The 10690-nt window shown below is 46.3% G+C and overlaps 1 protein-coding gene across 1 annotated transcript in view; it reads right to left on the reverse strand.

Annotated features, from left to right (window-relative positions):
• Positions 1-10690, reverse strand: part of ZNF618 (zinc finger protein 618) — a 131377-nt gene that overhangs the window by 75390 nt on the left and 45297 nt on the right. The window contains exon 2 of the mRNA XM_025050435.1: positions 337-380. The gene's annotated coding sequence lies outside the window, so the exon portion shown is untranslated. The remainder of the gene's footprint in view (positions 1-336; positions 381-10690) is intronic.

Genomic DNA, 10690 nt, shown 5'->3' on the forward strand with positions numbered 1-10690 from the left:
ACGAGACTAGCTGCCCCGGAGTCCACAACGTAGCAGCTGAGATGGGGTAGCTCAGGTTTTTCTGCCCAGCCTTATGCTTCACCCCTAAGTTCTCCACAACTTGGGCCAGTTCCCTGCAACTCAATGGCCAGTTCAGGACTGAGTCATCCTTGGTTCCAATCACAGGTGCCCACTTTGGATAACAAGAGGGCTGGAAAGTGCCACCTACTACTGCCCCAGGAAGTATGACACTTCTCAGCAAAGGGAGCTGGCCTAGACCATCCATCCTTTCAGGTGGAAGGGAAGCACCAGGGAGAGGTGGCTGTTAGTGGTGAGACCAGGGCAGGGGGAGCATACCTGCTCGCCGTGCTTTTCCTTCCAGCTGCACTGGCTCCGTCAGCCTGCAAAAGAAACCCAAAATACCTACATCAGCCAAGGGTGATGACACAGATTCTACCCACTGCCATCCCACCAAGTTCCCGCTCAATATCGGGCTTCAACACAGGGGTGAACTGGTCACAGTAACCCTGCTCCATTTCTCCAGGCTGGAAAAATCTGCCCCCAGCGGTAAGAGGAAGTCAGCACACCCCCAACTCAAGTCTGCTTGGCCCTTTAAATACAACTGAGCACCCATTGCCAACACAAACCCAGCAACCACAGAGCCCTGGGGACTCAGGGAAAAGTAAGTAACCAGCTAAATCTGAGATTGAATTGCACCATTTTTATTTTCAGCTGGGATTTCCAATAAAACAGTAGCCGCAGATTTATTCCTACCAACCGGAGTGGGAAAATCCTATTATGTTAAAATATTCTGTCTCCCAACGCTCCAAGCAGGGGGGAGGCAAGAGAGTGCTGGTTCTTAATCTCTTTTATTTGGGGGTGGGGGATGAGGAGATAAGGCTGACCAAATGAAATTTTCAGAAATCATAAAATTCTGGTTTGGATACAGAGACTGAGGCCCTGGGCGAGGAGGGAGCTGCCTGAAGTCTCATGAGAACTGAATGACAAATACCTGGGCATCCTGACTTTGAGGCCAGTGCGGAGGAACCTCGATGCGGAGGCTGCAGACATAGGGAGAACACCCAGGTTCTCCACCACCTAGGAAGATGCATTCCCTAGCTTTGTCAAAACATTTATAATAATAGTTCAAATACTGCAGGTTCAAAACTGGCACCCGTGTTCCCAAATTCAGAATCCTTTCAATTTTAGAAAGGTAACATGGTGCACTCTAAATGCGAAAACAACCCTGGCAGGGTCTGCGGAGCCCCAAGTACTCAAGCTCACTGATATCTGTATAGTGAAACTTATTGCAGCCAGCCCTGTGTGGGATCAATGAAGACGGCAACTAGCCTCTTCTCGCTTCAGGTCAAGTTCTGCCATCTCGTCAGATCCCAAAAATCTTTTTGTTTTCAAGCTTTTCAAATTTCAAGATTGTGTTTGAGGGGCTGGGAACCTAAAATAAACACAGAGGCAGCTACCTTTTAATGAGTACTTTCGGGAAGTTGCAAACTGGCAAAACCATATGGCAGACTTCTATCCAAAGAATAAATATATAAAAATGAAGGGATTTCACCTCCAAAAAAGGGCCATATCTCAGCTTCTCTTAAAAACAAACAAACAAAAAAAACATAATCCAGGAAGACACAGTCCCACAGGGCCACAGTCTGCTAGATACACTGGGTTCTCCAGTCCCCACCTCTCTCTCTTGCCTTACACCCAATCCTCCAGCCTGGCCCCTGTGGGCACCCAGACTCACTCCCCCTGACAAATTTCCCAGCAGGTACTAATGTGCCTCTTATTCAATCCTCTCGACAGCGCCCCCAACACACATACACAATAGTCCCATTTTATAGGCACAGAGGGACAAAGAATTTAAGTCATTTCTCCAACACCCCACAGCTACAACTACAGGTCTGGATCACTCTAGGCCCATCTTTCTCAGCTCCGTAATATTTTATCTCCTGCCAACTTTCAGGAGAGCCAACTGGGAAATGGGGTGAGCCCATGCAGCCCCATTTCCCACACGAGAGAAATGCAAAAGTGAAGGACAAATAGGGAGGGAGAAATGTGAGGCCTGGGCGGGAGAAATGAATGCGAATGCCGGTGTATCACTTCAATGGGAGAAACAACGCAGAAAATGGTTTGCATATCGTTTCACTGGGAGCAAGGACAGGATCGATTCTAGCCTTTTTCTGACATCCTGCATTCCCCAAATCCTGTCTGTAAAGCAAACGGGAGGACACTGTTTTAATGTCCATACCATAAGAGGCAGGAGTGGTAGGAGGTGGAAACTCTGCCTCAGAGAGCTTAAAAAAAATTGTAAAATCCCAAATGGCCTCTTGTCTTTCAGACTCAACTCTGGGCATGTATTTCTATCATTTCATACATATGTTTACTGTTGTCTTTTTTGTCCTTTTCCTTCATAATTTCACACAGAGTTGACCAGTTCAAGTGCAGTGAACATGTGGGTGGGGAAAAGATTCAGTTTTCGGCCCACCTAATCTCTACCTATGTTCCCTCTTATGACATTTATGATACTTGAGTTTCTTATCACTGGCAGCATCACTCATTTTTGTTTTCCACCCATTTTTATAAAATGAAGACAAAATGCTAAAAATGTTCAAGTTGTGGTCTAAACAAATCCTTCTGCAGGGACTAAGGTGGTGGCACTGGGAATATGGAACCACAGGAGAAAGGAGTGCCACCTCAGCAGGGTATGAAACGTCCATTTATTGGAAGATACAGGAAGCTGATAGACAATGGGCACGAGTAAGAGATGTCCAAGACAGAATGTGTCAATATCACGGCACCTGCCAATCATAACACTTGGGCCTAGCTGAGTCCAGACCCACCATAAGAACAGGAGACAGCCTCTTGGGCCCTCCCAGCCCTAATTGAAGCCCACACTGCTGAAGGCATTGTAGAGACCCATAAGATGCCAAGCTGGCTTGGTCTGTGTCCTCACTAACGCATCATAGAGATCCTTACTGTTTGAATTCAGCTGAACCTCTGACATTGCCATTTTCCTAGGTCCAAACAGTCTATTATCAGAAAATTCATGTGATTCAATCTAAACCACAAATTCACCTTTACCCATGGTAATCTGACCTGATTCTCAGTTTGAACCGAAATTTAAGAGCACAGGGTTTAGAGTCAGACGGCCTGAGTTTGAGTCCTGGTTCTGCCATTTTCTAGCTGTATAATCCTAGGCAAGTCACTTGTACTCACAAGGTCTCAGTCTCCTCGTCTGAAAAATGGCAATAAAGTAATCCTAGGACCTACTCATGGGACTAGCATGAGACTTAAACAAGACAACTGGAATACAGTAAAGCATGTAAAAGTACTTAGCATGGACTCAGCTATAGTAATGATGACCACTAAGAACCCTAGATACAGTTACCAAGGCCACCATGTATTGGGTCCAGAAAACTGAGGCACAGAAACACAGAGTGACTTGCGTAAGATTACACAGCAGATGAGTGAGTGGCAGAGCCAGCCTGGACTACACCAGAGGTCTTCCCAGCCTATCTCTGGCCTGCTCTGAAAACCGTCCTACAAGTCAGCATCTCAAGAGCGTCCACCAGACCCCACAGCCCCTAGGCCTCACCCGAAGGGCTGGTTAGAATGACACTGAATACAGTGATGTAGGCAAAGTACTAAGTGCAGGCCAGGTATGTGCAGTGATTGCTTAAGTAATGGAAACTCTACTTTTGCTGCCGCCACTGGACCATGTACTCCTAGAAGACGCAGCTTCCTGCCATGGCTGTCTGGGTCGCACTTTGAACCTTGCACAAGCTCTTTCCTTTCCCTGGACCTGAGGTTCTCCATAGGTTACAATAAGGACAGGAGGCAGAAGAGTTAAATCCAATCACCTTTGTCCTCTTCTTTCATCTCTGTCATTCTATGTGGAATTGACCCAACCTTAACCAAACCCCTCTATGGCAAATTAAATATGATGGGAGAGAGTGGGCCCATGAGAGTCCTCCTGCTCACTCTTACCGAGGTGGAGGTAAAGGTATCTAACACCCCCAGCTCTCCGTCAGGGTACCTGCACCCCTTTCTCAGCCCCATCCATTCCTTACACAGCAGCTTCTCCCTAGGACCTGGGCAAGGCTATTTTTGGTTTCGTTCGACCCTCCTCTTCCCTCCCAAATGAATGTTAAGTTGTTCTTTTCCATTCTCTTATTAAGGATTTTCTTGGAAAGAAAATATTATTCCAAACCCAGAAATTTTATTTCTAAATTTGTGCAAATGTAAGTTGTAATACATTAGCTGCATTTCACATTTTGTGCAAATGGCAGAAACAGGCAATTCGTGTGCTATGGGATGGGGGCTGGCCAACGATTTCGATAAAATAAACCCTTTTTTAATTTAAATGCTAATGCACTGAATTAAAATTTAATAACTGAGGAAATTGAAAAGCCGAGCAGGAATATTGGAAATAAATCCAAGCAGAAACAGCTGAAATTAAAAATTCTAGAGAGTGGGAGGATAGCAGCTAAGCTGTCTTATATGATTACATTTTTTTTTTCAGAATGAAGCAAAAAAAAAAAAAAAAATCCTATCTCTCGCTGGCTCTAGGGCAGTAAATCCACAGTGCTGTGATTTATTGCTCAATTTTCCTGAGGGAAAAAGGCTTTCTTTCATGCTGAAATATTTCATAAATTTCAAGCCAGCATAAATTCTTAATTTAAAAGTTATGGAGGTCACATTTAGTGCACTGGTACGGTTCCAAAATCTTAAAGGAATAGCAGCAACCAAAAAAAAAAAAAAAAAAAAAAAAAAAAAAGGGGTAGAATTTGCTTTTCTTTTTTTTTCTTTTTTTTTTTTTTTTTTCATTTTGGTTTTAATTCACGACTTGAAATTTCATTATTAAAGATTCCTCCTAGATGGATGAAACCCAAGCACGTGGGGAACTGGTGTGTGTTTGGAAATCTGCTGCAAAAGATGAAGAGATAAAGATTTAATTCAATTATAAAAAGGCATTCTTTTTTTTAAGCCACTTGAGGAATTTCTGGTAAAAATTTCCTCCCTTCATTGCCCGGGAAGGGGTGAGGGTGGGGGAGGGTGGCCAATGTAATTGCTTCTCTTAGATCTCCAATCTTTTGTGCACACTGATATATTCATTTGTTATACAGCTGTTCAACGGCGGAAAGAATGCTGGGGCGCCCATAATTCTAAGCAAATCAATCAAAAATTAATGATTTGTCATGCTTGCACAATGGAGGAAAACAGCTCCTTGGGTCCTGGCTGCCTGATCTCGAAGAATGAAATGCCTTTCTTCGATAAGACAGCCGAGCCAGAGGTTCAGGGAGGCGGAGGTGCCACAGCAAATGTGGGGGCTCCCAGTCCCCCCAAGCTCTGAGGGGATGGAGGGGGCTACCATCTTGGAGGGGGCATCTCCAAGATGGCGCCTCGGCCGGTCAAGCCCGGGACCTGGCGCGGCACATTTCCATGGTGGTATAATTAGGATCTTGTCTTGTCCCTCCCCCACTGAATCTCAAAAATTGCTTCCTCTCTGGGGACTTCGATGACTCCTCCCCTCCCCCACCAGATCTGATTTGTCCTTGTTCATTGTTCTCCAACCCTGCTAACGCACCACCACCAGTGCCTTTCACCAACTCTATGGGCCTGGGATTACGGTTCCTGGAGCACCTGTCTCCCCCCGACTGGGCACTCCTCCTGGACAAAGACCACATCCCACATGTGGCCAAGTCTCCAGCACTCAGCTCAGGACCTGGCACAGAGCCAATACCCAGCAAATATGGTCAAATTCATTAGTTGTTATTTCTCAGGAAATATAAGTGAGGTTCTTTAGATGAATGATGAACTGCATTGGCAATTAATTATACTTGGATGAAATACAACAACCAATCTTAAATAATCACTCCTTTATTCATTCAACAGATATTTCCTTGAAAGCCTACTATGTGTCAAACACTGTGCTCAGCGTTGGGTGGACGACTTCAAATCCACTGGTGGACCATTCCAAATCCCCAATGTTCACTGCTTCTGGGGCTTCTCTCCACCCTTGGAAGGGAAGAGTGAATGCAACCAACCCAAAACGGGAAGTTCTCTGCCCCCTGAAGTCTTGTATTCTTTTCATACTAATTCATGTGAGTGGTCTATTCACAAGTATCGAATGCATGTTACTACATAACACATATGTGCGTATTTCATACGTACACATGTATGTATGTATGTTAGTTTGAATATATAAATTCTGTTTTAATATGCCAACTGGTTCAACTAACTCTGTAGGAAGACTTTCACCCCAGGGGTGAGTGAAACCAAGTACTCTCAACTTGGAGGCCCGGTAGGAGGTGCTACACCTGTGAGAAGCACCTGCCAGAGCCCCAGGCCCTGCCCAGAGGATGATTCCATGCCCCCTATTTACTGAAGACAGGACAAGTGGATCCAAAAAAACTCAAGTCTCATCAACTATCTCTATCCTTTCTAATAGCCAGTAGGTCCCCAAATTTAACTTAACTTCTCTCCCACTGGGGTGCAAGACTCAAATCAGAAGTCATTTGCTCATCCAACAATTATTTACTGAGCTCCTTCTACACACCAGACATTATTATAGGCAGATGGAATGTACCCCAATGGCGATTACATTCAAGTAGGGGAGAAAGTAACATTAGGTGTAATAAATAAGGACAATATAGAGTATACTAGAAAGTAATCAGTACTGTGGGGGGAAAATAGAGAAGGGCAGGGGGTAACCAGAAGGCTGGGGACAAGGGACGAGCTGTAGGTTGCAGATCGAAATAATGTGATCAGAGTAGGTGTTATTGGGTAAACAATGGAAGGAGGTGGGGAAGTTGGTCAGGTGGAGTCTGGGAAGGAGAATGGCCAGTGCAGAGATGCAAGGGGTGGGAGTGGGTGGGGACAAGTGCAGGAGAGGTACAGGAGGTTGGCCCAGGGCCTTACAGGTCACTCTGGCTTTTACTCCGGAGACCCACTGGAAGGTTTTGGCAAAGTGACATAATTTGACTTTCGTTCCAGCAGCTGTTAAGAGCAGACCAAAGGGCAAGGGTGGAAGCAGGTGGGAGGAGGTTACTGCAGCAGCTCAGGTAAAAGATGAGGGCGGCTGGAACTCGGATAGCGGCAGTGATGGGGGAAGGGAGGCTCGGGTTCTGAATATATTGGAAAGGGGAACCAACAGGACTTGCTGATGAACTGGATGTGGGGTATGAGAGAAGGAGTCAAGAAATTGCAAACATCTTTCTCCTCATCACCAAAAAAAAAAATGGAATTGCGTCTCTCTGGTGCATAAGAATATTAATCATCAGCACAGCACGTTATAGATTGTTACACTGCATCGAATCCTCCCAGTAACCCTGAGACGGAGACGTGACAGTTTAATTGTCCCCTCTTTAATCAAGAATTAACCAAGCACCCCGAGGGGCCAAGTGACTTGTCCAAGGTCACACAGCTGGTCAATGGGTTGGCCAGGGCTCACGCATTTTTTAATACACATCTTCATCTCTAGAACCAAGGAATCAAACCTGACCCCAAACTATGTAGATGAACTGCTTTTCTATATAACCACAGGGCCCTGATTCGAGTACAAGCACGTCCCACTTTTATTCAACAGGTAATCTTGAAAAACACCTATTAAGGGTGACTACCAACACTGAACAACAGCCTTGCAAGGTGTTAAAGAGGATTCCATGCCCAGGAAACTACATATATTATAAATTCCCTAATTAGACCCTGCTTCTTAGATCACATTCAGTGATATGTTTCTAGCATGTGGTACTTGGTTTTTAATTTTGTACATTTGTTTTCCCAAGTGAACATGGTTACTCAAATACACTAACTCCCCGCTAGGTTCCAAGTTTGAGCGGTGGGTGGAAGCTGCCAGAGAAGGCTCTGGGTTAAAAGAACTGGAACTCAGATGTGCGACGCCATTTTTCAATAGCTATATACAGTTCATACTAGATGTGTGATTCTGAGCAAGGCCTTGGGAGATTGATACTAAGATGAATCCGACAGGCTTCCTTATTCATTTACCCAACTACTACCTATTAAGTGCCTACAATGTGCTAGGCACCAGGGTAGTTACTGGGGACACAAGCGCAACACGAATGGTGAGGAAGACAAGCAGGGATTGCTTAATTACCTTACACTGTCAATTTATAATTACCAACTGAGATACGTACTCTGAAGAGAAAGGCCTAGATTCCATGAGCATCTCTGACAACAGAAAACAATGAGACTGCAGGGCTGGGAAGGGCTTCCCTGAGGAAGAGAGGCTAGAACAGGGCACATGGAGGTCCTGCTCATCGGGGAGATGTAAAATCTAGATGCAAACGAAGCTAATAGCAGTGGGGTGCCAGGCAGTGAGGAGAAGGGTGCCATCTCGCCAGCTGAGAAGCCTGGGGCACTGAACCCTCATGGCAGCAAACTTCACTGAGGGCCTTCTCCTCTGGAGGAAGGGGCCAGCTCAGGGACATGCCTGGGCTCAACAGAGGGAGCCCCTGACCAGACCCCAGGCCAGAGCCCAGAGGCTAAGGGAGGCCCCCAGAGATGCCATCAACTGGCCAAAGTTCTAACTACAAGGGAAATCCATGAGAAACCACCAATGGCTCCATTCCTCTTGGTTATGTTGCCCTCTACCCCTTTCCAAGCCCCTGCTGTCTGAGGTCAAATGTCAAGAAATAAATCAGGCTTTTCAGGAATGGAACCAGCACAGGCCTTGTCTGTATCACATGAGTTTCCTGGTATGGGCAGTTTCTTCTCCTCTCACTGGTGGGCAGCCAAGCAAACTAGAGCAGGACTCTAACACTGACATTATCATCATCACCACCACCATCATCGTCTTCATTCTTTGTCATCACCATCCACAGCTAGTAATTACTGAGCATCTGTACACCAGGCTAAGGAGTTTCTGATTTACTCCCAGGCTCATGGGCCACCTCGGAAGGCACCTCTGAAAGCAACTGCTGGCTGCAGTATGGAGGCAGGGAGCCCAACGTAAAGGCCACGGTCATCTTCCCGGGAAGAGATGATAATGGTTTGAGGATGGCAGTAGAGAAGAGAAAGCTCCAGGACTGAGGCTATTGGGAGTGACAAAGATCACCTGAGACAGAGTGCAGAAAGCACCTAGGGTGGAGCTGGCACACTGCAATGGCTCAATAGATGGCAGGTTTTAAAACATATTAAACTGCTGCAGCTGTGGTGTGCACAGGGCCTGCTCTCTGTGCACAGACCTGGGCACCGGGAGGGATGGAAGTAAAAAGATGAATTCACCTCCACACCTGGGACCTGACATGGGCCTCAGAAGAAGGGGGCGTCCTGGCCTCAGAGAGGAGGGGCAGTAGCCACTACAGGCTGCCATGCAGGACTCACCACCCAGAACTGGTCACAAGCCTCCTTCTCATCCCAAGACACCTGCCTGATGCCACCACAGGTGGAGCTCACAGTCCACACCTGGACCTAAAGGGTCTGTGACAGTTTCTGGTTGTCTAATATGTGTAAATTCTATTCGCCCAGCTGGCTGGATCACCAAGGATTCCGAGACTGCTTCAAAAAGTGTGAGGTTGTTCCTGAAGTCAGGCCCGGCGAGGTTGTTGGTTTTTTAAAAAAAATTTTATACTGAAATAATTTAACATTTATAGAAGAGTTGCAAAAAAAACTACGGGAGTTCCCTTCCACCCTTCACCCAACATGAACAACATGAAGGGCTTTGGTAGAGGCGAAACACAGTCAGAATTCTATCTGCCAAAGGACTGCTGGAGGGGACAATATGGAGACAGTAAGACCAGTTAGGGGACTGATGCCAGCGTCCAGGGAGGGTCAGCTGAGGTCTGATCTCCCTCCCTGGGACTAGCAGTCAAAAAGCCTTCAGGCTCCAAGACTAAACCATGCAGAAGGATACAAGAGCAAGGGTGGCAGTCTCTGGGAGTCAGGCAGGGCACAAGCCCTGCCACTTGCTAGTGGGACCTCAGGTAAGAGACTTGACGTATCCGTGCCTCATTTCCTTCCTCTATGCAACGGGAGTGATGCTAGTGCCCACCTCAGAGCCTGTTGTGAGGACTAAGCGAGTTAATCAGTCACATCTTAGAGCAGGGTCTTTATGTCCACACAGTGTACTATTAATCCAGCATAAAGGGCCTCAGATGGGGATAATGCTAACAATCTCGGAGAAAGAGACATCTACTGAGCACCTCCTATATGTCAGGCCTGGGCTGGGGCACTGCATGCACCATCTCAACCACTGTAAGCAGTGGGGACTGACCCTAACCCCGCTGTCCGGACGAAGACCCAGAGGCTCACAGGGTGAAGGGACCAGCTGGGAAGAAGTTCAGATGCTGTGATTCTAAGTCCCTATTCTCAAACTCTACGCCATGTTGCCTCCAAGGTCCAGCGGGGTGACCCTGGCGAGGAACTTTGCCCTCCTTTAAGAGTAGACACGCTCTTTTGGGTGCATAAATGCTGCTCTGTTTCTTTCTTAAAAAAAGAAAAGTGTCTCAGTTCTTTACAGTCATACACTTAATCTCTCAATTTACAAAAGAACGAGTCATGTGACTGGATTCCACAAAAATTCTCTCTCCAGGTTTATGATTTTACAGAAAACTCCAGGGAAAACCGCCTGGAGCGAGTTAAAACCAGATCAGCCATAAACCATGTCCTGGTACAGCCTCACCAAGCCAAGACTCAGATTACTCATTAAATACATGATAAATATTCGCCTCAGATCAGC

The sequence above is a fragment of the Pteropus alecto genome, unplaced genomic scaffold, assembly GCF_000325575.1.
Source record: "Pteropus alecto unplaced genomic scaffold, ASM32557v1 scaffold226, whole genome shotgun sequence".
NCBI classification, from domain to species: domain Eukaryota; kingdom Metazoa; phylum Chordata; class Mammalia; order Chiroptera; family Pteropodidae; genus Pteropus; species Pteropus alecto.